This window comes from Malus domestica, chromosome 15 (assembly GCF_042453785.1).
Source record: "Malus domestica chromosome 15, GDT2T_hap1".
NCBI classification, from domain to species: Eukaryota; Viridiplantae; Streptophyta; class Magnoliopsida; order Rosales; family Rosaceae; genus Malus; species Malus domestica.
In genome coordinates, this window is record NC_091675.1 from 30301532 (window position 1) to 30307531 (window position 6000).

At 34.8% G+C, this 6000-nt stretch overlaps 1 non-coding gene across 1 annotated transcript; it reads right to left on the minus strand.

Moving 5' to 3' along the window:
- Positions 1-4185: 4185 nt before the first annotated feature.
- TRNAN-GUU (transfer RNA asparagine (anticodon GUU)) lies at positions 4186-4259 on the minus strand. Its single transcript has one exon. It is a non-coding gene; the product is annotated as a tRNA-Asn (tRNA).
- Positions 4260-6000: the final 1741 nt, after the last annotated feature.

Genomic DNA, 6000 nt, shown 5'->3' on the forward strand with positions numbered 1-6000 from the left:
ATAGTGGGGTGGTGCAGTCCACAACCATGATTATGATGGGCCAACAAGCCAGCTCATTCCAATTCAGATTTGACAGCAGCTGTTACTCCCAATATCTCAAAAACCATCCAAGCCAACGAACGTTACTAACAGAAGCAACCCAGTACGCAGTAGGCGCAGTACGCACCAACGATCTGTAACTATCGAAACCCTTATTTTTGAATGATGTAATTTATTTTCCTTATCTTTCGAAGACATCTGTATAAACCCCATCAGAAGGTGAAAAAAATAAATAAATAAATAAAGGGCAAAGCCCAAAATAAATTGGCTGGAATGTTATGTGGAGGGCGAAGACCCATAAGCCCAAAATAGCACCAACCAGGTGATCAAAAGTATGCCCAGTACTCTAAAATTATTCGGCAACTTGCCACTATTACCACCAACCGGGTGATCAAAAGTACGCCCAGTACTTCAAATTATACATGAGCATTACTCATGTCAATCATACATAAACATTCATAAGCATCACTCATTCAATCATACATAAACATTCATGAGAATAACTCATGTCAACATTCATGAGCATCACTCATGTCAATCAACATAAACATTCATGAGCATCACTCATGTCAACCAGCTTCAAAAGCTTCATTTACAAAAGCTCTAGCTTTAAAAGCTTCATTTACAGAGTTCCAGCTTCAAAAGCTTCATTTATGAAAGCTTTAGCTTTAAAAGTTTCATTTATAGAGCTCTAGCTTCAAAAAGCTTCATTTACAAAAGCTCTAGCTTCAAAAGCTTCATTTACAGAGCTCTAGCTTCAAAAGCTTCATTTACAAAAGCTCTAGCTTCAAAAAGCTTCATTTACAGAGCTCCAACTTCAAGGCTTCACTTGCAAAGCTTCACCTACAAAGCTTCAGTGTAGGGTATACAAATACCGCCTCTGAACAACCGCCACTTCGGCCCATACATAGATTCAATTTGAAGTCTCCAGCCAACAGACTCTATTGACCGAAGACTTGGGGGACTACACTATACACCATATATTGGGCCTCAACTGGGCCTCATGAAAAATACTTAGGGGACTCTAACCCATCATCATGTATTGAGGAGCGAGCCCTTATTCTATAAAAGGGACTCCCTCACCATCATTAGAGAGCATCGCCGCCTACTGAGCAATCACCTCGCCGCGAGAACCAACTCTAGCCCATATTTATGTATTGAGGAGCGATCCCTTATTCTATAAAAGGGACTCCCTCACCTTTAAACACCACAAGCCGAGCCAACCAAGGCAACATAAGGCACAAACAGAGCAGCCTCGCAACATATGCTATTTCTAGTTAAGCATCATTTCAGATTGGGCACCGCCTCATATCGAGTTTTAGTTCTAGACAACATTTAGTTACTTCGGCCCACACATGGACTGAATTTCATGTCTTCAGCCAAAAGACTCTCTTGACTGAAGACTTGGAAGACTACTGTTTGTACCATACTTAGGGCCTCCGTATTTAGATCTCGTACAAATACTCAGGGGACTTAAATGTAATTATGTAGTAAAGGAAGGGGCAAATATGTAATAAGTGAGGAGCCCTTATTCTATAAAATGACTCCTCACCCTTACAATTGGAAGAGGCCAATTCCTAGGCCATCAGAGACCTCACTCTCTCCCTCAAAAGCTCTGAATCTTTCTCCCTCACCCCCCTCACATCTTAGATAAATACATAATCAGTGTGGACGTAGCCTAAACCTTGGGGTGAACCACGATACATCTTGTGTTATTTACATTTCATGCATATTCACGGTCGGATTTACGTTGTTCCAAGACCTCCGGTTTTGTGCATCAACATGTACAAAATAAATAAATTTAAATCTATATAATATATATATATATATATATATACCATTGAACTTGATGGGATACAAATTCTATGAAACTAATTTCAACGATCCAACCGTCAAAGTTGTTTGTATATGCTTCGAGATCGCGTCATCAAAAAACAAACATTGAGAGATCAAGTAACAGGACAACTTTTTGACGGTTATCAACGCAAAATCACGATTTAACGGTTATTTTAACTCCGATTTTGATGATTTTTTACACTACACTCCTTGACCCTATATGAATACAATGAATGAACTCGATCTTCAATTTAAAGTATTTACACTAGTGGATACCACAAAATCTTATGTTATACTTAATGAAAGTTTGAATAAACTCTTAAATATTAGTTAATCTATTGTTTTGATGGGATACGCATTCTACGAAACTAGTTTCAACGATCCAACCGTCAAACATGTTTGTATATACTTTGAGATCGCATACGCCAAAAATTGCAAAACATAAACACTCAGAGATCAAGTAACAGGACACAACTTTTCGACGGTTATAAACAAAAAATCATAATTTAACGGTTATTTTAACTCCGATTTTCATGATGTTTTACAACTACACTCCTTGACCCTATATGAATACAATGAATGAATTCGATCTTCAATTTAAAATATTGATACTAGTGGATACCACAAAATCTTATATTATATTTAATGAAAGTATAAATAAACTCTAAATATTAGTGAATCTATCGTTTTGATGAGATATGCATTCTACGAAACTAAGTTCAAGGATCCAACCGTCACACTTGTTTGTGTATGCTTAAGATCTCATACGCTAAAAATTGCAAAAAATAAACATTCAGAGATCAAGTAACAAGACAAAATATTTCGACGATTATCAACGAAAAATCATGATTTAACAGTTATTTTAACTCTGATTTTGATGATTTTTAACAGCTACACTTCTTGACCCTATACGAATACAATGAATGAACTTGATCTTCAATTTAAAATATTTACACTAGTGGATACCACAAAATCTTATGTTATACTTAATAAAAGTATGAATAAACTCTTAAGTGTTAGTGAATCTATTGTTTTGATGGGATGCGCATTCTACAAAACTAGTTTCAACGATCCAACCGTCAAACATGTTTGTATATACTTCGAGATCGCATACGCCAAAAATTGCAGAAAACAAACATTCAGAGATCAAGTAACGGGACAAAACTTTTCGACGGTTATCAACGAAAAATCATGATTTAACAGTTATTTTAACTCCGATTTTGATGATTTTTTTACAGCTACACTCCTTGACCCTATATGAATACAATGAATGAATTCGATCTTCAATTTAAATTATTGACACTAGTGGATACCACAAAATCTTATATTATATTTAATGAAAGTATGAATAAAGTCTAAAGTGTAGTGAATCTATTGTTTTGATGGGATACACATTCTACGAAACTAGTTTCAACGATCCAACCGTGAAACATGTTTGTATATACTTCAAGATCGCATACGCCAAAAATGGCAAAAAACAAACATTCAGAGATCAAGTAACGGGTCAAACCTTTTTTACAGTTATGAACTAAAAATCACGATTTAACGGTTATTTTAACTCCGATTTTGATGATTTTTTACAGCTACACTCCTTGACTCTATATGAATACAATGAATGAATTTGATCTTCAATTTAAAATATTTACACTAATGGAGACCACAAAATCTATGTCATGATGATTGATGAAAATTGAGGATTTTGTAAAAGGAATAACATGCAAGCTTTGAGTTCCATTGGCAAGGTTTAATTAAACTTTTGAGAAAGGCTTCACAACCTTGAAAGCAAAAACTCTTTCATTTTGCATATTTTGCACATTTAATATTTTGTAATAGACTAGTAGTGTATGCATGTTTGTTTATTAAGCTCTTATTTTCGAGTGTAGATGTATTATTTAAACGACAAATGTGTTTTAATGTTTTGAAGTAATATTTATGTGGCAATGTTTGGTATGTGCAAATTTAAGAAGAAAAAAAAAATTTCTTAACGGATCATAATGGGTCGGGTCACTTTACCCAAGTGACCCGACCTGTTAATGACCCGTTAAGATAACGAGTGTGACACGACACGACTCGTTAAGATAATCGGTGTTACACGAAAACGACATGAACACTACAGACACGACTCGTTTGCCAAGCCTACGTCAACACTACATATTCTTACAACTTTCACTGATGATAATCAAGTCAATTTTATTTATTTATTTTTAACTAAATCTCCACAGGAGAGAATTTGTGGTGAACGTGATGCGGGCTTGGGCTTGACACTTGGTCCAAAACAAGAGAATAAAAGGTTAAGAAACAACAAAAAACCGCTAGAAGGAGGGTTCGAACCTCCGACCTTGTGGTTAACAGCCACACGCTCTAACCAGCTGAGCTATTCCAGCTTGTTAGCATCAACATCCATCTCTTATTTATATTACTGTACAGTTAACTTTACAAATTCTCTGCTAATGAAACAATTGCTATTAGATTCAACCTGTGCATGGGCAACACTGCATGCATTATCGATACTTGTCTGGGTCGTTCTTAACAAGCATGTGCATTTTAGATCTTGGTACAGAATATTTAATTTATTGGCACATAATATTTGATCTTTGACCATTTAGAGTACTTTTAGTAATACTTTTCTTTCAATGTAGATGTCTTAATTTTGGAGTATTCATATATATATATATATATGGTTGATAAGAACTCAAACCTAAGTAATTGTAGTTTTCTGTATGTTACATAAGAAAGGTGGTGATCAAAACCATGATATATAATTCCCACTCAAACTAGTTTTAGTGAGAGAACATAGTCCAAGTTTACATTATGCATGTTTCATAGTTTACACAACCAACGAAATCTTATTTCTGAATAGCTATTTAATAAGTACTTGGGACTGCATTACAATTCACATTGCCTAAGTTTTACAACCTTTTTTTAACCGTACATAAAATTGATAGTACAGAAAATGAATAACTAAGATTGATATAAAAGACCTAATAATTGTAAAAATCACATATATCAATTAAAACATCAGCACAACTCAGATCCTCGTAACCTCAAAACCAAAGCTCAAGTTTTAAGAATAAAAAGGTCGTCGAAGGAGGGAGGGGTTAATTTTTGCGTGGATTCTTTGTGAGAGGGGGTGAGACCAAATGTGAGGCGAGTAAATGTGAAAAAAAAAATCACGAGGGGAGGTGTAGAAGATAAAAGCTGGGACACTGAATCCGAGAGACTGTAGGGTTTGAATATACATATGACATTGTCCTTCGCTAGCTCAGTTTTTATGAGTTTATCTCTTCCCTCACCATCACAGATTAGAGAAACACGACAATTACCAAGTCCCCACAAGGTATTGGCAGCGTGTTGGGTGTGTTTGGCTGGATTGATGTGTGGTTGCACCGAAATCACATGCTTTTATCGAGCAACCAATTTGTTACCTTTTTTATCTTGGAAAAGTCATATACTCATTATATTTGTTATCGTTTTAAATCTCGTTCATTGAGTTTTCATTTTGTCTACCAAATAATCTATTTGTTTGTTTGTGTTTCATTTTGTGTACCTTATGGTTTGACACAATTTTCAAGCTAATATTATAATATATTATACAAAAAAATATATGAGATAACAGAGAATTTGTAAAGAGTCTCATTCTGAAAGAATTTCCTTAACATTTAACTATTTGAAAAGATGTAATTGGTTGACTTTTTTCTTGTAATGTTGTAAACATTTTTCTTATCAATGGGTAATCGCTAATTGTTTCAGGTAAATTTTTTTTATAAAAAGAAACAATATGTGTCAAGTTTTATGGCAATATATATAAGATATGTCGAAGTTATTCGTTTTCCCATATATCTAGGGACGGGCAACGGTTATGGAGGGTAGGTAACCGTGATTATTTACCCATAACCATTTATGCTCATACTTGCATAACCGTTTACCCATTGGGTAATTGCCTAAACGGTTATACTCATACCCATAACCGTTTATAAACGGTTAACCATACCCATAACCGCATACCCATTTAACCGTAACCGTTTAATACCAGTTTACCTATTTACCCTTTTTAACCCGTTTATCTTTTTTTTTACCATTACCCCTTTTTCACCCATCTACATGTTTTTTAACAACTTGAAAATA